The sequence below is a fragment of the Nuphar pumila genome, chromosome 9 (assembly GCF_984573655.1).
Source record: "Nuphar pumila chromosome 9, dmNupPumi1.hap1.1, whole genome shotgun sequence".
NCBI classification, from domain to species: Eukaryota; Viridiplantae; Streptophyta; class Magnoliopsida; order Nymphaeales; family Nymphaeaceae; genus Nuphar; species Nuphar pumila.
In genome coordinates, this window is record NC_143257.1 from 113,506,319 (window position 1) to 113,530,352 (window position 24,034).

The window sequence follows — 24,034 nt, forward strand, 5'->3', positions numbered from 1 at the left end:
GAATGTGTGTCAAAAATCATAGATTTTTTTCTCGAATATAGATTTCAAATTAGATCTCAATACAAAAATAGTATAAAACTTATGTATAAAAAAACCAGTCATTTTTTTTCAATATCTCAATGTTGTAATGGATATCATACTATATTCAATTATGAATGTGTGATTAAAATCACCATTTTTGTCCTTAATATGAAACTCAAATTGGGTCTAATTACCTTAATTTCTAAAATCATATCCATAATTACTCATGACCATGCACTCACAAATATAATGGTCACATCACCATCTCTTTGAATGGCTGCACTTTCACGACAGATGTAGACATTTTTGCAATACATGAACCTAAATTAATTGAATGTAATTGTCACATCAACATGTTTATATTTTTTGCTATTATTTTGCTTGCTTCTCTTGGATTTAGCAATGCAATTATTATTTTAAAAAAATAACTTTTTTAATTGTTTGAACTGAAAGGATAAGTTCTTGTCAGAACTCAACAAATTCAAATTGGTAAAAAAAATTTGGACGTGTAACAATGATGAAAATGTAAATGTGGATAAAGAGGCTAATACAACTGGTTGTTGAAGAACGTCCGAACGAATTGAAAGCAAATGAAACGGATATTGAATTACAAAAGTTGAATCCACAGCCAGGGATGGCAGTGGACCGAGGGATCGGAAAGTGCAGCCATTCAACTAATATACGATTTTTTCTTGGCAACAACAATATACGATTTTTTCGGGCAATAAGTTAGACAAGCAGCTAATTTTTGAAGCTAAAAAAAATGATAAAATCGTTGGAAAAAAATTGGTAGACTTGTCATATTTCGGGTTTTGGACTTGTTCAACTAATGAATGTGAAGGAAACAGTGTCATGTACGTGATAAGTCTGTCGTTGATAAAGACATGAACCGAATTGGACCAATAGCAATAAAGTCTCTTGGGAAGCTTCATATATGAACGGCACTGGTGGCCGTCTGGTTGCATTTTAGATGAATGGCACGCAGCATATAAATGTTTTATTAACTTTTTAGCTTTTTAAAATACAAAAATCACCATGCAGGCATGAGAAAAAATGCTCAATTTCAGCCATAAAGAACATGAAACGGGGACGGAGGGAGGGATGAATGTTAAAAAATCTGTCTTGGTGCAAGAATAGAGTCGGAGATGAACTTACGAGTTCTCCTACCCGGCCCTGTCCCCAATTCTTCAAGGGATGATTATGGACCAAGGGGAAATTGGGCCCCACCTCATCCCCGTTTAGACCGGGGATGACGGACATGAAACGGGGGTAGAGGTGGGGTGGGGGTTAAAATCCATCCCCGTGCAAGAATGGAAACGGGGATAGATGTTCAGATTTTAAGGCGGGGTGGGAGTAGAGATCTTGTCCCCCGCCCCGGTCCATTGTCATCCCTCTCGAGAGCACTTCTCAAATGTGTCATTAAACTATGTATTTAACATTGGTATGAAATTTGAGTCTGGTTTGGATGCTCACCAATTTTATAATTGGTATGCTAAACTGAGTGGTAAGTACTTGTAAAAAAAACAGAGAAAGTAGTTATTTAGAAGCATTTTACATGCAATAAAGAAGAGTGAGCTTAAGAAGGAGAAAGGTACGGAGAAAAAAAGAGAATGTTATAAAGGGTTGTGGTTGAATAACAAAGATGAACATTTAAATAACTAGATTTGAAAATCTCGCTAGAAATTGCCGTTTTAAAATTTCAGACAATTTATCGCGATATTATCACTAGATTTTCATAAATCTATCGATATTTGTCACTATCGTTGGAAGGTAAATAACTATGTGCCTAAGACAATCTGCTAAACTTGCCGGTGCTTAGCTGGATCATTAAATTTTCTATCCGTGCGATTCAGGCTCCAAACGGATTGGGGGTTGAATCGCTCAATGTTTATAATTTTCATTAAAAAAAATATAAAAAAGAAAAAGAGGTTTTATCGTCTGACTAGATTGTTCATACTTGCGTCAAGTGTTATTTATGATAAATGCTAACCAATCCCCGACTTGTCAAACTCCCCCATTTAAGTGGCACATGGGTTGCGTCAAGTGTTATTTATGATTAATGCTGACCAATTCCCCACTTGTCAAACTTGCCAATCGAAAATTTAAACTGAAAATAATATAACGATGTATAGTGATTGGGTTTTGAGTTTTTCTAGTAGCGTGGTTAAATGAAAACATTTCTAGCCGTTGTAACTAGTATTCAAATAACGTTTTTTCAGTGGCATAACAAGGCTATATATATATATATATATGTGTGTGTGTGTGTGTGTGTGTGTGTGTGTGTGTGTGTGTTTGGGTTTTTATTTAGGCATGAAGTACAAAATAATTGGCTTTTTTAGTAACAATTTGATCTAATGCAAGTTTCACTGTAAAAAAAGTTATAATAAAAAAATTGTTGATGATTCAGATAACCAAATATCACATCTAGATATGACTTTTTGAACATGTCTTTACCCTTTCAATTTGAACTCGTCTTTACCTTTCCCGCTATTACCCTTCTGTACCCTTACAAATAGGCACAACTTTTATTGTGTGGTGTGTTATTAAGGACTTGTTTGATAGCTTGTCTACGATTGGATAGACATAACACACATTTTGTCTCTTCTCTAACAATATGTACTAAGTCCAATATTTGTTTTGACGTTGTGTTTTAAATGTTCATTGTTTGATTACGATGTGCGAATAACTTGGACATACATGGATAATGGGTTAAATTGCTTCATTTTAAACCATACTACTTGATCTCCTCAATGTTATCCATGGATTTAAACCTTGTATATGGATCTCGAATTTGATTCAAATACAAAAAAAAAACTTATGTAAAACAATTACAAAAACCATATTTTTGATATACAAATATATTGTTTGTATTTGATCCAATTATGAATGTGTGTCAAAAATCATAACCAAATGTATGTCATGAAGTTTTATAATTATGAATTTTATAATTTTCATTAAAAAAATATATAAAATAGACAAGAAGTTTCATGGTCTGACTAGATTGTTCATACTTGAGTGGGCAGCATACTTACTCTTTGACTTTGTCAAACTCCCCCATTAAGTGGCACACGGGTTGCGTCAAGTGTTATTTACGATAAATGCTAACCAATCCCTGACTTGTCAAACTTGCCAATGATTTATGCAGATGGCCATGGGTTAGGTAAGGTTATAATTTTGGCCATGAAAGGGAGGAGGAGATGAAGGTTAAAATCAAAATCTTTATGGGGGACGGACTTACGCCTTCTCCTTCTCTTCTCTTTATCTGATATCTGTTAGTAAAATAACTAAAATACCTTTAGGAAACTAAGTAAAATAACTAAAATACCTTCCTCTTTCTCTTCTCTTTCTCTGTGTGCAAAAACATTCTCTCCTTTTCTTATTGTATTATAGCATAGACTCTTTACAAAGTGACAAACTAAGTAAACACTACAAGAAATCTGTAGATTAGCGACGACCTAAATCCGATGCTAAACAGTTTAACGACGAATTAGTGTTGGATTACAGACGGATAGCTTCTATCGCAAATTTTTTGACGCTAATTAGCGACGGAATATATCTGTCATCAGTTTCGTCGCTAACTTGTGATGGATTAACGAATGCCAAAATTCATTGCCCAATCCGTCGTTACTCCGCGGAGGTTTGGTTTTGCAACGAATTTCTCACCATCGCTAATCCGTCACTAAATTCAATGCCTACAGTAATTACTGACGGATATATCCGTCGCAAAAAAAGAAAAAAATGAAAAAAAAAATATTTAAAAATTAAATATCGAGAAAAAATTTCTCGTGATACAATTTATATTTCCTGTGAATAAAAAACAAAGTACACATCAAAATACATATAAAAGAAAACTGAAACAGTTAATTGATCTACCATAAAATTCGCAAGTTCTAATTATTTACAATTCAACATTTACATTTTTGAAACAAAAAGAAGGTAGAACAAATTCAACACATAAATCTAATCATCGCTAAGATTTTGTGCATCCTCTTGTTCAGTGTCTTGATCTATCCCTTCAGCTCCACTACGCTCATTATCGCCAGCAACCTACACGAGAAAAGAAATGTCAGTATTGATAAACAAAATATACTGAAATAAATTATACTTTATATGTGATTCTATCATGCTCATATGTGTTCTAAGGCAATGGAAAAACTTTATACATGATTCTATCATGCTCATATGTGTTATAAAGCAGTAAAAAAAACTTTATATGTAATTTTGTCGTGCTCATATGTGTTCAAAGGCAGTAAAAAAATTGTATATGTGATTCTATCATGCTCATATGTGCTCTAAGACAGTCAAAAAACTGTATATGTGATTCTACCATGCTCATATGTGTTCTAAGGCAGCAAAAAAACTTTATATGTGATTCTATCATGCTCATATGTGTTCTAAGACAGTAAAAAAATTGTATATGTGATTTTACCATGCTCATATGTGCTCTAAGGGAGTCAAAAAGTTGTATATGTGATTCTACCATGCTCATATGTGTTCTAAGGCAGGCAAAAAACTGTATATGTGATTTTATCATGCTCATATGTGCTTTAAGGCAGTAAAAAAACTGTATATGTGATTCTATCAAGCTTATATGTGTTATAAGGCAGTAAAATAACTTTATATGTGATTCTATCATGCTCATATGTGCTCTAAGGCAGTAAAATAACTTTATATGTGATTCTATCATGCTCATATGTGTTCTAAGGCAGTAAAAAAACTTTATACATGATTTTGTCATGCTCATATGTGTTATAAAGCAGTAAAAAAACTTCATATGTGATTCTATCATACTCATATGTGTTCTAAGGCAGTAAAAAAACTTTATACCTGATGGGCACCGAAGCTCAAGTTGAATGCAGACGAAGTTCCTCTGTCCTGAAAAAAGTTGCATAACTTATTACAGACAATGTTGGGAATGACTTCATTTAAAAAGTACTGCATTTTGTCCTCAAGACGCTGACATACACCATCCCAAGACATAGCAGGGTCATTAGGACGTTGAGAGTTGATGCTGGCGGGAGAACTCTGTGAGCCCAGGCTGCATAAGGCAATGACTGGTGTGATGTTCATGTTACTCCCAAACCCGAACATACGACCCTTTTTGGGTTAACCAGTTGCAGTCACCCATGCTACAGGATCAAAAGGCGGATGCTGAGTGGAGTCATTGCCATATCGTTGTACCATTTGCTGCTCGTATGACTCCTACAATGTAATGATTAGAATATGAATTAAGAATTAAGAATTAAGAATTACAATGTTTATGATAACGTAATTCATAGTAACTTATCTATTATAATGTTTATTAATAAAATAAATACATACCGTTGTCGCTCTCGCCTTCTCTGATATGAACTCTCCCATGGTCTTACGTTTATGTGTTTCAACAAACACATCCTTGTATGGCACAATGCCTCCTTTTTCTGCTTCCTGCAAAGTGAAATGATAAAAGATATAGTTAACAGGTTTGTAACAATACTTATAAAATTGACAATATATATATATATATATATATATTGATGAGTTACCATTTTCTTCTGGTGGCTCCCAAAAGTCCTAGATCCACCTGTGTGTAGATGGGCTTCAGGCATTTTTGCTTGATTTTGTGCAGCGTTCGCTGAGCGGTTTCGAAATGCATCCCCAGCCCACTTATCGCACATTGCATCCCAAACATCTGACCTGATAGTAGGAGGTCCATGGCCCTTCTACTGCAGTGGATCATCTGTCCCGCCAGATGCTTTTCTTGCTACAGTCTCCATATTGTGCAGCATGTCTGCAAATCGATTGGCAACTACCTTCTGCCAAACCTTCCTTGCATCATATTTTTCCACCGTATTTGCGAAGCGATTCGAAGCCTACAAATATTTTCAGAAAGTTAGTAGACATGATTATAACAAAAAAATAAATATGAAACACATTAACTATGACAAACAATTGTATACTGTGAATGAGGATCACAATCCGTCTATGATCTCTTTTGGATACTTTTTTCATTGAGCGATCAGTCCTAGTAGATGTTGAAGTAGTGAATTTCTAATTTCATGCACTACTTCTTGTGGCTCGAACCCCGTGTTGCACATGAATTGGTACACAGTAAATATCAATACAGAATATTTATAAGATATGCAATAAGTGAAAACAAAATACTTACGGTCAATTATCAATATACACTATTCGAATGAGTCTTCTTGTGCGAGACTGAGAAGACCCTGCATCATGTGTTGGCTCCTGACTTGTATGATTAACTAGTGTATGTAGGTTATGTACAGGCGAAACATCATCTGTAAAAAAATACGTTAGAAATTCTCAGAATGCACATTTCAACTAATCAAGTATCCAATTAGTTAAATGATATACATATCAAAGGAGCCCGTGAAGATGAAGGCTGAGCCTGGCTACCACTGGATGAACGACCACTGTAACCTTCACGAACCATATTTTAACAAATAAAAAATGTCATGCAATACATTCAAATTATTTCAAACCATTCACATCAAGTATTTCAATACATTCAAATAATTCAAATCAAGTATTGCAATACATTCAAATCATTCAAATCATTCAAATCATTCACATCAAGTATTGCAATAAAACATTCAAAATATTCAAATCATTCACATCATGTATTGCAATAATACATTCAAAACATTCAAATCAAGTATTGCAATAATACATTCAAATCATTCACATCAAGTATTGCAATACATTAAAAATATTGTAATACATTCAAATAGAGGTTTGTATTACAAGATTTTGCTCACTAGCTCGAGAATTCTTCCTCATCACTTGTTTGACTTTCATATTCTTCTTCTTCATCTTCTTCATCATCATCTTATTCTTCATTGTTTGCCCATCCACTTGATATATCATTTGGATCACATTCTTCTATGAATGTTTCATCGACCAATGGTGATATGATATGCATATCATGCACAACATCGTAACCATAAGAGAAGTCACAAATATCATCTGATTGATAGTAATCACTATCTTCAGTTAACTTGTTTTCTTATAACTGATCATACTCAGGGTGCAAACTGCCCACCATTCATTTTTATCTGACTTTTTTGTACTTGGATATAAAGTATAATAAACTTGTTGAGCTTGCGAGGCTAATATGAATGGTCCATATGTTCCAAACCTTGATTTATGATTCACTTCTACAATGTCTGAGGCTTTGTCGACTCTTGTTGCAGTTGGATCAAACCAATAACACTTGAATAAAGTTACCCTATTATTTATGCCTAAGTAAGTCAACTCCATTATTTCCTCTATAACACCGTAGTAATTATGTTCATTTTCACCATAGTTGTTACCCTTGACACACACGTAACTATTCATCGTTGATTTGTTTATACCTTAGTCTTTTGTATGAAATCGATAACCATTTATGATGTACCCGTTGTAACATTACATAACTTTGGTTGAACCATTTTGTAAATCATATATTCCTTGATCTTTAACATCACCATGGCGGACCTACACACAAACAACATAAACAATGATTATGATCACGACCAATTAAGTAACTTAGTGTTATTTACAAGTACACAATTTATGTGAGCGTCCTTACCAACTCTTTCAATCACTCCACAAACTTAGTTTCACATTCTTTTTGTACTTCTGCATCAGTGAGATGTGAAACTTCTATTCGCAACTCTGTATCAAATCGTCTGTAAATCACAAATACTTATATTACTGAACCATGTATGCACGTATAACACATAAAAGGATTTAGAATTGTGTTGCGTCTATATATACTTACTCGATGTATGGGTCGATCGCTGAGTAATTAAAAAGAATATAGATGTGTGTTGTGTGTTGCGTCTTGCTCTTGATCTGTCAAGAGTCTTGATCGACAACTATCAAATGCATGCCCAAGTGGTTGAAATATCGACAGTTTGTGAGCTACAGTTACTTGTTCTCCATCATCGTTATGAGGCGGGCATGCGTATTGTGTTGGAATGTGAGGTTCAAAGTACATAGATGAGAAATTTGAAATCTCTTCCAAAGTGTATGCCTCACAAATAAAACCTTTTACTCTTGCTTTATTACGAACTTTTTTTTTTAGGTTAAACATGCATCTGTCGAAAATATACATTTTAAATTTGAAATATCTGTCATTAAAGAGACAAATATAAGAAAACATATACCTTTCAAATGGGTACATCCACCAATATTGCATAGGACCACCAACCCTTAGTTCATATGGCAAATGTATGATCAAATGTTCTGTAACATCGAAAAATGCTGGCAGAAAAATCTTTTTTAGCAGACAAACAGTAGTGATGACAGAGTCCTCGAGATTTTTTACATCAGATACTACAACTTTCAATGCGCACAATGTTCTAAAAAATTCACTCAACTCAGACAATACTCCTCATATAGGTTTGTCTAACATATCATGAAATGCTAGGGGTATCAATCGTTGCATAAAGATATGACAATCATGGCTCTTCAACCCATATTATTGTCCATCGTCAATCTTCACAGCCCGAGCAATGTTAGAGACATATTCATCTAGAAATCTCAAGTGCCTCAACCATTGACATACATGCTTTATTTGATCAGGTCCAAGCATGTACTTTTCTTTTGGTTTCAGTACTTTGCCATTATACTCTTTGAGTTCCAATTTTGGTCTTTTACATATTACTTTTAAATCCATACGGGGTTTCAGATTATCTTTTATTTTTTCTTTAACATTTATTATTGTATTGAATACATTATCAAACATATTTTTCTTCACATGCATCACATCCAAATTATGTCGTATCAACAGGGTCGGCCAATATGGTAGTTCTCAAAAAATTGATTTTTTTGTCCAATTATGATCCTTCCCAAATCCAATAAAGGGCGTCGGACTATGGGCATTTGTTAATACATCTGGAAAGTATCACAATCTTCTTAAAATATTTATGCCATACAATCTTGTGGGTGGACCTTCCATTTCAGTTGTGCCTACTCAAAACACATTCTTTTGTTATCGTAACGGATGGTCGCTGAATAGAAATTGATGATGACACTCAAACCAGCAAGGCCTCCTTCCATGTGTCAATCTAAAAGTTTTTGTATCCTCCATGCAGTACGGACATGCCAACCTCCCATGTGTGCTCCAATCAAATAACATACCATATGCAGGGAAGTCATTGATTGTCCATAGAACAACGACCTTTATAATGAAATTTTGTCTTTTATGGGCATCATACGTGGTAACATCGTCGTCCCACAGTACTTTTAGTTCATCAATCAATGGCCTTAAATATACATCAAGATTTTGGCCAGGTGAGGTCGGACCAGGGATCAATGGAGACAAGAAAAGATTTGGACGCTTCATACACAAGCTTGGTGGAAAGTTGTATGGAGTTACAAATACTGACCAGCATGAGTATGGAGTTGATTTACCTCCAAATGGATTAAATTCATCTGTATATAGATCGAGTCTAACATTTCTCACTTCCATTGCGAAGTTCTGATGAGTACGATCAAAGTACTTCCAAGCTTCCGCGTCAACAGGATGCATGATCTTGTCTTCATCATGTCGAACTTTATTTACATGCTATCTCATGTGTTTAGTTGTCCTTGCAGTCATATAGAATCGTTGTAATCTAGGAGTGATAGGAAAGTAAGAGAGCGACTTGTATGAAACTTCTTTTGATCTCGTGCTACCATTGCCTCTTGTCTTTGGCTTGAACCGAGGATGCCCATATGACGAGAATGATATGTTGTTTTCCTGATCCTTGAAATACAATATGCAGTGATTTAGATAAGCATCTATCTTTTTATACCCCATACCTAGAGCGTTGACCATAACTTTCGCACGATAAAAATTTTGTAGCAATTTCTCATCTTTGGACAACATACTCTTCACAATCATGCACAAACGGTCAAAACATGACTGACTCAAATTATACTCGAACTTCAAATTCATTAGTTGAAGAACTGCAGACAAGATAGTGTGACTCTCGCAACCGTTCCAAAGTGGCTCATCATCATCTCTAAGTAAATCATAAAATCTACTAGTTGCATCGTTTGGTGATTCTTCATCTACTGCAGTTCTTACATCACTAGGACTCATAGCAGAACTGAGTTCTGTTCCTGTGGCATCAAATATCAAATCCATATATGGATTATCGTGCACCACATTAACACATGCATCAAAATTGTTTATAAATTCTTCTTCATGAAACGTCCAATTCTGATAATCACTCACAAAACCCTTCCTGTATAGGTGATGTCTAATGTCATGAGGTTCTACAAATTGATTATTCTTACAAATCTTGCAGGGACACCTAATCCGACCTGTGGGATCCACTGTACTGACACTTGTCGTTGCAAATTCAATAAAAGTTTTAACACCATCCATATATTCATGCGATAACTCATTGTCAACTATCCTACAGTACATTCATTCACGGTTTGCAGTCATTTTGTCATATGATGTTACAAAATGTATCCTACCCAGTTAAAAGAGAACCATCAGAATGCTATGATGAAGAAAATATCAAATTTATCATGCAATATATGATGTCATACAATCACAAGAATTATGATGCATGCATTGATAACTTAATATTTTCATGTGCAAACTATTCATAACACGATACATTAATTTGAAGCATACTTTCATTATACAATTTCACATGGAAGTCATAACTAAATTGAAATTAACTACATGCAAGTATGGATACAATCATATCAAACATTACAATACATAAAAATCATTCATATCAAAAAAATGTCAAACATGTACCTGCAACAAACATACTTCAATATCTCGCTAACTATTATCATGCCTAGCATGAAATCCGTACTCAAAAAATAAGAACACTTATATTCTCATACATTAAAATCATGCTCAGCATGATCTACAAACTCCAACAAACCAGTCCTAGATATGAACAACTAAGTGAGTGTGTGAACAATAAAGTGTTGCATCCAATAAATTAAATAACATGTGATGCACTTGCATCACTTACTCACCACCGGTATTTACCTGATTTGCATTGTTTTTGTCATTTACTTAATACGGGTGTTGTGGCACAAGCGGGTTCCGTTGAGAAATCTGTAATAGACACTGTGTTAAAAATAAGTCACTCCCTGCCGAAAAAAAAAACCGAGGTAAGGTCACCCCCTTGCCGAAAAAGCAGAGGGGCGACCCCCTGCCCGAATAAAAAAATGACAAAGGGGCGACCCCTTGCCCGAATAAAAAAATGACAAGGGGGCGACCCCTGCCCGAATAAAAAAATGACAAGGGGGGGCGACCCCTGCCTGAATAAAAAAAATGAGGCATGGGGGCTACTCCTGCCGAAAAAAACAAACGAGGCAAGGGTCGCCCCCACTGTCGGAAAAAAAAGAGGCAGAGGGCGCCCCCCTGCCCGAATAAAAAAATGAGGCACGGGGGCGACCCCCTGCCGGAAAAAAAAACCATGCAGGGGTCGCCCCCCTGCCGAAAAAAAAAAGTGGCAACGAGGCAGGGGGTCGACCCCCTACCGAGAAAAAAAAATGAGTGGCAGGAGGGCGAGCCCCTGCCCAAATAAAACAATGAGGCAGGGGGGTCGACCCCCTGCCAGAAAAAACAAAACGCGGCAGGGGGTTGCCCCCCCCCCCCCCCCCCCCACTGTCGGAAAAAACAAACGATGCAGAGGGCGACCCCCTGCCCGAATAAAAAAATGAGGCACGGGGGCGACCCCCTGTCGGAAAAAAAAAAACCATGTAGGGGTCGCTCCGCTGCCAAAAAAAAAGTGGCAACGAGGCAGGGGGGTCGACTCCCTACCAGAAAAAAAATGAGTGGCAGGAGGGCGACCCCCTGCCGGAAAAGCAAGGGGGCAATCCCCTGTCCGAATAAAACAACAAGGCAGGGGGGTCGACCCTCTGCCTGAATAATTAAACTACGAGGCAGGGGGGTCAACCCTCTGTCAAAAAAACAAAATGCGGCAGAGGGTTGCCCCCCTGCCAGAAAAAACAAATGAGGCAGGGGGTTGACCCCTTCCCAGAAAAAACAAAACGCGGCTGCGGGTCAACCCCCCCTGCCAGAAAAAACAAAATGCAGGACAGACGCCCCCCTACCACAGGTAAAAAAAAATTGGGATTTACCTGCGGCGAGCGGGGGGCGACGGGCGGTGGCCGGTGGGCCGGGGAGTGCATCGAGCGGCGGAATAGGGGAAGACAGTCTGGGCAAATCGAAGGGCGACGGGCGGCAAACCGGGGGGGCGACGAGCCGGGCGGCGGACCAGGGAGCGACAGGCGGCGGCCGAGGAGTGCACCGGGCGGCGAAGGATGGCGTCGGGCGGCGGAAGGTTGCATCAGCCAGGCGGGAGAGACAAAATAGGAAAGAGGAAAAGGGGCTCTGATTAGGGATTTACGCAAAAATTAGCGACAGATTTGGCGATGGCTTAACTCTGTCGCAACTCCATCATAAATTTATATGACTCCTTAGCGACAAAATATTTTTGTCGCTAACGTCATCGCTAAGTAGCGATGAAAAGCCATTCGTCGCCCAATCTGTCGCTAATCGTCACGTTTGTTGTGACAAAAATGGGTCATTGCTAATCCGCCGCTACGTAGCGACGGATGTAGCGACATAAGTTTTTTCGTCGCTACATTCATTAATATTACAAATCTTAGCGACAGATAAGTTTTTGTCGCTACATCTGTCGCAAAGTTGCGACAGAAAAAATTCATCGCTAATTGGCAATTTTCTTTTGGTGAAATATCGAGCCAGCCAATGGTGGCCCCTTAACTTGCATATATTGATAAAACTAGACTGTCAGCAGAGAAGATCATTACCACATATATTGAAATTTCTATTTTTTTTCTTGTTTTATTGCATTGACTCTCTACAAAGTGACAAACTAAGTCAATATCGAGCCAACCAATGGTGGCCCTTTAACTTGCATATATTGATAAAACTAGACTGTCGACAGAGAAGATCATTACCACATATATTGAAATTTCTATTTTTTTTCTTGTTTTATAGCATAGACTCTCTACAAAGTGACAAACTAAGTAAACATCGAGCTAGCCAATGGTGGCCCCTTAACTCCAATCGTTAACACTCTAGGCAGAGAGGCAGAGATCATCATCAACAACTCCAACAACTACCTTAAAGATGTTAAAAAGTACTTAGTGCAGTAGAAGAATTTGCCAGAATGTGAAGCCACCTAGTAGAAGGCCAACAACATGTTCCAGTATCGACAACTCATAGAAGACTATCATGAATAATTGGCGTCGAGGACGACACCAACTTAGGCGGGAAAGCGTATTCCGGACTACCACATTTCTCACCTTTTTGCTTTGATGTATATACCTCTTTGACACTATCAAGTGCCCCATTAAGCCTTACGGCTAAGCACCTCGCATATTCGGACCCTCTTTTTTCCTCTTGATGGACTTTGCTTTTGAATATCTGTTACGACAATGAAACCGTGCATGATACTTCAAGTACAAGGTTTTGATGATGAACAAGTGAATCAACTGCATTTTAGCTAAGGCATTGAAGAAAGATGACAAGAATTGAAGAATTCGATGAAGAGTATATGAAGACTAGTGTGCAAATATAAAATTCATTAAAAGTCTTAGATTCTTGTAAGAACCTTACTTAGAGTGCATATTTTGATTGCATTTCACCTAAAAAGTCTTTAGAAAAACTTTTCTAAAAGAACCCTTCATAAAAATTATTTTAGAAAACTTTTTATTTAATTTTTCATGTTTATTAGTCGACCAATAGACTCACCAGTCAACCAACTTTCTCGCGCCAAATTTTTTAAGCAAAACGTCATTTTTGTCGAATTAGTCGACTGAAGGTTTTATCAGTCGATCGGATAGAATGTGTGTTTTCAAAAAATTTAGCAGCAGTCGACTGAAGGTTTTATCAGTCGATCAGACAAAACATATGTTTTCAGAAAATTTAGCAGCAATCGACTGAAAGATTTTTCAGTCTACTGATGATATTATCAGTTGACTAACTTTTTCTTTAGTCGACTAAGTTTCAAAACTTCAGATTTCAAACGGCTATGTAAAACATATTAGTCGATCGACGATGACTGTCAGTCTTCTAATATTTAATTTCAGTCGACTAATTACTGTTCCAGTCGACTAATTTTGCCATTTTCTGTAACTTTTAAAAGGCGTGTCTTTTCATTTTTTAAATATTTTGATCGTTCAAAATGGACTATTTTGACACCCTTTCATACCCTCAATGTATGAAATCTTTCAACTATAAATATGAGTGCATTCCACACTCAAAAACATAAAATCCAATTAAATTATTTTAAATTATTTTAAATTATTTTGAATTATTCTTTGCTTTTCACGCATATTCGTTTTCTCACTCACTTGATATTTTCACTATAGTTTTTCACTCAAATTCTTTTGAGAGCTAGTGAATTTGTGAGTTGAGTATTTCAACAACCTCAAAATCCAATTGCATTCCATTTGCATTCATAGGAAGAGCTCGTAGGTTGATTGTAAGTTGATTATTTCATTTTTCTGTAAAAGGAAATGACTCCTTGATTTAAAGGAGTTGTTTGCTTTCAGTAGGTTTGTTGCTGAAAGTGGTACCAGATTTGGTATGTATGTTCTTGTGTTTACACAAGGTTGATAGTGGAAATCTCAAGCAGGTTTTCTTTGGAGACTGGATATAGGTCGGGAAAGACTGAACCAAGATAAATTCTTGTGTTCTTTGTGTGATTGCTTTTCGAATTTCAAAATCTGTTATAATTCCAAAGACGATATTTAAAAGCACTATTCACCCCCTTCTAGTACTCGTTGCCTTGATTCTACTGCACTTTCATTATCAGAGTCAGGTTAGCTATATTTTGATTTTATCATCATCTAGCATGACAACGACATCATCTCAACACAAATAATGATGCTCCTATGTTCTTCTTCCTCTCTTTGATGGAACAAACTATGGATATTGGAAAGTAAGAATGACAATATTTCTACAATCAATGGATCTCGAAATTTGAAGAATTGTTTTAGAAAAGTACAAAATGTCATCAACTGATTTTCGCCAAGACCGATAAAGAAAAGAAGAATGCTTCACTCAATGACAAAGCTATGAATGCATTGTATTGTGCTGTTGACAAGGTAGAGTTCAATCGCATCTCTCAATGCTCTACAACAAATGATAACTGACATACTCTTCTCGTTACTCATGAAGGTACGTCAAAGGTAAAGGAATCTAAGATTGCTTCTTTAGTTCATAAATTTGAATTTTTTAAAATGAAGTAAAATGAATCTATATCGAACATGGTAACAAGAATGACCGATATCACTAACACTCTAAAATCCTTTGGAAAAGAATATTTGCAAGTGGATCTAGTTAGAAAAGTCCTGAGGTGTTTAACTCCTGATTGGGAGAGAAAGACCACAACTGTATAGGAAGCCAATGATTTAAATAACCTTTCTCTTGAAGACTTAGTTGGTAATTTGATGGCATATGAAGTTCAACTTCAAGATGGACAAGAAGAAGAACCCAAGAAGAAATCTCTTTCTTTCAGAGCCAATTCTGACTCTGAAGATTCAGAAGAAAATAAAGATATTGCCCTCATCACAAGGCAATTCAAAAGATTCATCAAAAAGGAAAGATTTCAAAGAAAGGTAAAGAAAGCAGATTCTTCCAATCCTAATGAAGTCAAGTACTTTAACTGCAAAAAGGTAGGACACATCAAGAAAGATTGTCCTCTTCTCAAAATCAAGCCCAAGGACCAATTCAAGAAAAAAAAGGCATTTCAAGCATGTTGGGATGATAGTGACTCATCTTCCGATGAAGAATCTAATGAAGAAGTCGCCAACATGTGCTTTGTAGCACAAGAAGACTCGGTAAGTCAATTTGAGTATGATGATTTATTAGAAGCATTTAATGATTTACATACTAAATTTAAGAATCTAAGTTCTAAAAACAAAGAGTTAAAAATTGAAAATTCAACTCTTGACTCTCAAAACAAAGTTTTACTTCAAGAGATAGAAGATCTCAAGAAGGAAAACTCTTGTCAAGCATTTGAGATAAAAGAAATTGGAATTAGAACCAATCTCATACAAGAAGAAATAACAAGTCTAAAAGAAAAATCAAATGATCTTCTTTCTGTAGTGACCAAATTCACTAATGGACAAGAGAATCTAAAAAGACTTCTTGGTTCTCAAAGATGCTCGGTTAACAAAACCAGATTGAGATAGAGTTTTTTTTATACTCAAAATAGACTAAACTATGTGGTGAAGAATCAAAGACAAAATTCTCAACCATTTGTTCAAAGAACTAAATTTTCTAGTTATAATAGAAATGCATCTAATCATGGTACTTATAATGCTTATAAACCTAGACAAGATTACTCTAGAAATGCTATATCTTTTTATAGAAAGAATACTTATTCTCAAAGAAAACCAAAATTCAAATTAATATGGGTTCCTAAGACTAACTCTCATGGACCCAAAAATAGAAAAGGGTCAAATGCTTTGTCTTTCAATTTTGTTATAGGTATGCAAAATAAGGAGCAAATGGATATTGGACAACGGTTGTTCCAAACATATGACTGGAAGGCCGGAGTTATTTTCCACCCTCCAAAGTAAGGATGGAGGAACCATCACCTTTGGTGACAATAACAAGGAAAAAGTAATCGGTATTGGTAACATTGGTAATCCAAAATTTCCCTCGATAGAAAATATTCTTTTAGTAAATGATTTAATGCTTAATTTGTTATCCATTAGTCAATTATGTGATAAAGGTTTTCATGTTTCTTTTGAACATGATTTATGCTTAATTTTTTATTTTCAATCTAAAAAGATTATTTTTAAAGGTAAAAGAAGGAACAATGTATATGAATTTTATCTAGATGAGTTACCCACTTTTAATGAAAAATGTCTTATTGCTTCAAATGAAATTCAATGGTTATGGCACAAGAGACTTGGACATGTTAACTTTAAAATAATTTCTAAGTTATCCAAGAATGATCTTGTTAGAGGCATACCTAGAATACCATATAAGAAGAACCACTTATGTGATGCTTGCCAAATGGGTAAACAAATCAAGAGTTCTTTTAAAGCAAAAGATATAGTTTCAACAAAATGTTCTCTTGAACTTTTACATTTAGATCTATTTGGATCATCTAGAATTCAAAGTTTGAATGGTAGCAAGTATGCTTTTGTTATAGTAGATGATTATTTATGATTTACTTGGGTGATTTTCCTAAAAAGCAAAAATGATGCTTTTTCTGAATTTTCTAAACTTTGTAGAAGAATTACAAATGAAAAATCTACATCTATTATTACAATTTGTAGTGATCATGGTGGTGAATTTGAAAATGAATCTTTTCTAAAGTTTTGTGATTTACATGGTATATCTCACACCTTTGATTTTCCTAGAGCGGCTCCACAAAATGGAGTTGTTGAAAGAAAAAATAGAACTTTGCAAGAATGTGTTAGAACCATGCTTCAAGATAAAAATTCACCAAAATACTTTTGGGCTGAAGCAATAAATACATCATGTTATGTTTTAAACCGTGCTCTTATTCGACCAATCTTACATAAAACATGTTTTGAATTGTATTATGATCGTATACCGAAGATCTCATATTTCAAATTTTTTGGTAGTAAATGCTTCTTATTAAATACCAAAGATAATCTTGATAAGTTTGATTCAAAATCAGACGAAGCAATATTTCTTGGATATTCTTCTAGAAGCAAAGCCTATCGTGTTTTTAATAAAAGAACATCTTGCATTGAAGAATCTTTATATGTTGCATTTGATAAGAATTGTGAGCATGTTATACCTCTAAGCGAAGGAGAAAAAGTCATACTTCAAGGAAAACCTTTGATAGAGAGCACTTTTCAAGAAAATATTTCTCTTCCACCGGTTTGAAAAGAAGTTCCGAATCATCCATATGAGCAAATTATTGGAGAAATAAAGAGTCGTGTCCAAACTAAAAGGCAATTGGAAAAATATATTGCAAATATTGCTTTCATATCTAAAACAGAACCAAAGAATATCAATGAGGCTTGTGATGATGAATTTTGGCTTTTAGCCATGTCTGAGGAACTAGGCATTTGCTCATTATTAGACTTATATTTTTTGAAATTTTTGTTTTACTTAAATTTTTTTAAGACTAACATTTTTCTTGAACTTTGTTTACTGTTATTGCTTTGATAAAACAACATTACTTTTCATGAACTTTGATAATTTCTGGGTTATAATATTTTGAACTTGAATTTGCATTTTGCTTATGCTGTGTTTGCACTTACTCTTTTTTATTATGACAATGGGAGAAAAAAAGACACATGGATGAAAATTGCAGGAGAAAAAGACACATGGAAATTGCATGAGAAAAAGATACATGGAAATTGCATCATGTGAAAGCATTGAAAATTGCATTCATAAAAAAAAAGTTTTAAAAATGCATGAAGTAATGATGGAAATGCAAAACAATCAATATGTGATATATGTGCTTTGATTGTACTAACTTCTTATGTTTTGCAGCATATTGATAGGGGGAGTAAAATCTCCATCTATGCATCTAAATGTTTCATCTTTGACTAGTTTGTCATCATCAAAAAGGGGGAGATTGTTATGACAATGAAGCCGTACACGATACTTCAATTATAAGATTTTGATGATGAACAAGTGAATCAACTGCATTTCAGCTAAGGCAATGAAGAAAGATGACAAGAATTGAAGAATTCGATGAAGAATATATAAAGACTAGTGTGCAAATGCAAAATTCATTAAAAGTCTTAGATTCTTGTAAGCGCCTTACTTAGAGTGCATATTTTGATTGCATTTCACCTAAAAAGTCTTTAGAAAAACTTTTCTAAAAAAAACTCTTCATGAAAATCATTTTAGAAAACTCTTTACTTAATTTTTCATGTTTATTAGTCGACCAATGGGCTCACTAGTCGACCAACTTTCTCGCACCAAATTTTTTAAGCAAAACGTCATTTTGGTCGAATTAGTCGACTAAAGGTTTTATCAGTCGACCAGACAGAATGTGTGTTTTCAGAAAATTTAGCAGCAGTCGACTCAAGGTTTTATCAGTCGACCAGACAAAACCTGTATTTTCAAAAAATTTAGCAGTAGTCGACTGGAAGATTTTTCAGTCTACTGATGATATTATCAGTCGACTAACTTTTTCTTTAGTCGACTAAGTTTTAAAACTTCAGATTTTCAAACGGCTATGTTAAACACATTAGTCGACCGACGATAACTGTCAGTCTGATAATATTTAATTTCAGTCGACTAACTACTGTTCCAGTCAACTAATTTTGCCATTTTTCTGTAACTTTTAAAAGGCGTATCTTTTCATTTTTTAAACATTTTGATCATTCAAAATGGACTGTTTTGATACCCTTTCATACCCTCAACGTATGAAATATTTCAACTATAAATATGAGTGCATTCCACACTAAAAAACATAAAATCCAATCGAATGACATTGAATTATTCTTTGCTTTTCACTCATATTCGTTTTCTCACTCACTTGATATTTTTACTCCAGTTTTTCACTCAAATTCCTTTGAGAGCTAGTGAATTCGTGAATTGAGTATTTCAACAACCTCAAAAGCCAATTGCATTCCATTTGCATTCATAAGAAGGGCTCGTAGGTTGATTGTAAGTTGATTATTTCATTTTTCTGTCAAAGAAAACGACTCCTTGGTTTAAAGGAGTTGTTTGCTTTCAATAGGTTTGTTACTGAAAGTGGTACAGGATTTGGTATGTATGTTCTTGTGTTTACATAAGGTTGATAGTGGAAATCTCAAGTGGGTTTTGTTTGGGGACTGAATGTAGGTCGGGAAAGACCGAACCAGGATAAATTCTTGTGTTCTTTGTGTGATTGCTTTGCGAATTTCAAAATCCATTATAATTTCAAAGATGATATTTAAAAGCATTATTCACCCCCCTCTAGTGCTCGTTGCAGCGATCCTACTGCGCTTTTAATATCTATAAAGAAGTTTTTTAGTTCCTTGCCTCTTTGTACTCTTTGTGATTGTGCAAGCACACATCCTTGCTTCTGTTCGTGCGTGCGTGTGTATTGTGAGTTGCTTATGCGCTAAAAGGCTTGCTTTCAGTGTTTGTGGTTCACCAAAGCAGTGTCATTGGGGCCTTCGCTTCTAAGCCCGTGACACTAACAATCTCTCTTTATACACACCAGTGTTGTTATATAACTGGGAATCTGCCTCAATTGGTCAATTCATGTCATATTGATAAGAAATTGATACCAAAACCTTGGTTCCTTCACGCCATCCATTAGGTGCGGAGGTATTGATTTTCAATGTTCCAAGCCACTTTTGATAAATCAGGCCCCGCCAATGTGTTCAACATAATCCATTTTTTTCAACAAAAAAACGATTTTAATAACTTCAAAATTTATAAAAAAAGTCTAAGCCATAGATTTTTGCATCTTCATAAAAACTTGCTCACATATAATCAAAAGTTTATTTCTTCTAAAAATCCATGTAAATCACATAAAAAAGTTTGGATTCCAAGAAAGGTATTGAAAAAATAGAAAATTGAGATTGTCCAATCCAGGTGTTCACCTTTCATAGAGAATATTCAAGGGAGGATCAGGTGAAATATGATTGCACACTTTCAGTGTGCTGTCATCCAGCAAGCCAATCCAGGTCTGCATGGATAAAATAACACCATCTGGATCCATAGACCCATGGATAAATACTGGGTCCTTCGACCGGGTCGGAATCTGATTGTCCAGTTGATCTGTTTCCTACTTTCTCTTCGCCAATCAAGATCCAACTTAATTGAGTCTGGTACGCATTGGACTCGAAATGAGCCAACCCCTCTCAGCTATGACACTGCGTGTGAGAATGGATTAGATTGGGTTGGATCTGCAATCAAAATATGACAACTTTAACTGGATATGAATCTTAAAATAAGATCTGAACCTATAATCGGATCTGCTTCAGATTTATGCGGTTGTTATTTCTTTTCTTCTTCTACATCAGATCCAAATAAATTATTTGTTGGTCGATCTTTACTCAGATCAGTGTTAAATCCAAACCCTTAGTATTTTTATGTGTTTCCGCTTTACCAGATTCAGTATTGCTATATACTTAAAACTCGGAACCAGATTCAACTAGTGTTGTCAACGGGTAGGGTGCCCAAACCCATCCGGGTGTACCTGAAGTGCCCAAATAACGAAGTGCTGGGCTCAAAATTTTCTGGGTCATGTTAATGAAATCCCAAACCCAAATCCATATAATTTCAGAAATTTATTTTGTACTTAAAATACACATAAAACAGTTGGGTCGGGTCGGGTACCCAAACCCATCAGGGTGTACCTGAAGTGCCCAAATAACAAAGTGCTGGGCTCAATTTTTTCCGGGTCATATTAATGAAATCCCAAACCCAAATCCATATAATTTCAGAAATTTATTTTGTACTTAAAATACACATAAAACAGTTGGGTCGGGTCGGGTACCCAAACCCATCAGGGTGTACCTGAAGTGCCCAAATAACAAAGTCTTGGGCTCGAGTTTTTATGGGTCACGTTAATGAAATCCCAAATCCATATGATTTCAGAAATTTATTTTTTACTTAAAATACACATAAAACAGTTGAGTCGGGAACCCGGCAAAAATCCGGGTCGGGTTGGCTACCTGGCAAAAGTCATGACCCAAACCCGACCCGACATATCATATTTGGATCTCCAGTCTCCTCTACAGAAAGAGGGGCTTCGACTGAACCGTATCATACTTGGATCTGAATCAACGGGCCAAGCGAGTCCCAATCCAGAGCCGATTCAATCCTACATTTGGATCCGATTCCTACTCGAGTAGGAAAGCGGGTCTGATCCATATCCTATTTCCGAAAGGAACCGACCCTTTTCTCTGGGCAGCTGGGGTTCTTTCTTTTCCCTGCCCCATTCACTTGCAGAATAAGCTCACCGATCGTCTCTGAGGGAGATAGATAGGAGGAATAAGATGAGGGCTAAGGTGAGTATCTGGTCTTCTCCGTTGCCTCTCTGATGTAGATCTTTTTTCATCTTATTGTTGGGTTCTCCTCTTCTAGGGCATTCTGCACCTAGAAGGTAATGAAGATCGGTTTCTCATCATTTTAATGCTTCTGTGCCGGAGATCTTTTATGGTCGATTTTTTGCTAGGATTTTTTCTTTTTAGGATTCTTTTGTGAATACTACCAACCCTAATTTTTGCGTTTTAAATGCTGGTCATTTGCATGTTGGCGAGGATAGTCAGGATCAAAAGTCTCATTAAGGCGGGAGCATTTGGAGGGAAAAGTGCTTGCGGTGTTTCAGAATTGAGAATCTTAAGGGGATTTGGCGGCAAATTTTGGAAAAGAGCGGGAATTGGGTTTGTGTTTCCTGACTTTATAAAAACTTTTTGCTCATTCAAGGAGCCTTTCTACACAGGCTAGGCATTCTCCAAGGATGGGATTCTCTGACTACCTTCTCAGCTGCTCAGCCATAGTCCTCCCTGTGATTGGCACCCTTCTGTTTGGTTACAACGCTTATCTTCAAGTGGTGAACAGCAACGACCCAGTTGAGTCGTCTTTCTCGCTTGCCGTCTTTGCAACCTTCTTGTTGTCGGTTGTATCAATCTGCTACGCACGCTCGTCGTCCCAAGGATCCAATCAAAGGAAGTTGAGAACTACTGTTTGGCTCTTCATGTTGATAGCTGCTGCCTTCTTGGTCAGTGAGTGGGTACTGCTGCCCAAGGAGAGGAGATGGGTGGTGGTTGCTGCTTGTAGCCTCCCTGTCGCAGCAGGGTCAGCACTTCTTCTCATCTACCGGAAGCTCCTCAGGCAGAGACGTCAAGGCATGGGGTCTGGGTCGGATATCTGATCCACCAAAGCAACTGTGTCACGAAAATAGATGTGCTTATATGGTATTGGGTACACAAGATGGGATGGTTTCTTATATGCTACTGTGGTTATTGAGATTTGTATGCATAAGATGAGATACTTCTTATATGGTACTGTGGTTATTTCCTCTATTTTGTTTCTTGTCTCTATCCCATTCATCTTGGGATTTGGATGCAACTTGTAATGCATTCCGTTGTACTAGTTACTTCTTGATTTAGCTTATGTTATCCGTCTTAATGTTGTAAAGCTTATATTGGAGATCATTTGCTACTTTTTAAATTCTGGCATGCTTCATAACTCTTGGTACCAACCTTAGTCTAAGAGTCCTTAACTCGGCTACTTGGCACCTTTAGAATGGTTGATCAGTTTTTTGGGTCAATAGAGTGTGTCATGTTCAGTTCCTATGAGCGGTATTTAGTCCAGCTCTACAGCCACACAGCTGCAATTGACTCTTGAGAAATTCAAATGGCTCAACATGTTTAGGTTTATATTTCATAAATCATTCAGTCATCACAATCGCTAATGCAATCATATTCGTCCACATTTCTGCAGTAAACCATTTCACTGTTCTTTGTACATGGTAATGCTGGATTGAGAATGACAATTATTAAAAAAATTTGAGGGCATGTTAATATTTTAGATCAATACAATTCCACCCAACTTGCTGCAATATCATATAAGAAATCTCAATTTCATATAAATATAGGTTCAGATTCATAAATTGGTGCACAGAAGAGAGCAAGAGCTTTGGCTTGTAGTTTGTAGTTGTATAGGTCATTCAAAAGTTTATCAAGAGAACCCATATAATTATAAAGTCGGTTCAGTTTGACCCTCAAAGGTGCAGAGGCCTTCATAAATCCAAAGATTTTAACATTCAACTATGGATAATTACTGAGATTGTTGACAACTTTTGCCATCAAAGGGTCCTCCCTTTTAGATTTACATTTATGCTGCCTTCTTTCGTTTGTCAAATAGTAGATGCCATGCATAAATACTGGATTTTTATGCTGATGTCCACTGAAAAAAAGCTAAGAAAAGAAAATTACAAACACAATTTTGAAAGCAGAAATGGTTGTAGGCATGCTACCACTGAAACACTTCAATTTTTATAACTTGAAAATGGTGATTTTTTTTTTATATATACTTTTAAATATTTTAACATATAACAACGAAAAAACTCATCGGGTCTAA

General features: G+C 36.1%; 2 long non-coding RNA genes across 2 annotated transcripts in view; both read left to right on the plus strand.

The window, feature by feature from the left end:
* The window catches only part of LOC149828924 (uncharacterized), a 197,234-nt gene extending 173,538 nt beyond the window's left edge, over window positions 1-23,696 (plus strand). Inside the window, exon 3 of the long non-coding RNA XR_016434366.1 lies at window positions 23,682-23,696. This is a non-coding gene — a long non-coding RNA (uncharacterized LOC149828924). The remainder of the gene's footprint in view (window positions 1-23,681) is intronic.
* LOC149828927 (uncharacterized) lies at window positions 21,894-23,106 on the plus strand. Its single transcript, XR_016434367.1, has 2 exons — window positions 21,894-21,957; window positions 22,215-23,106. It is a non-coding gene; the product is annotated as an uncharacterized LOC149828927 (long non-coding RNA).
* Window positions 23,697-24,034: the final 338 nt, after the last annotated feature.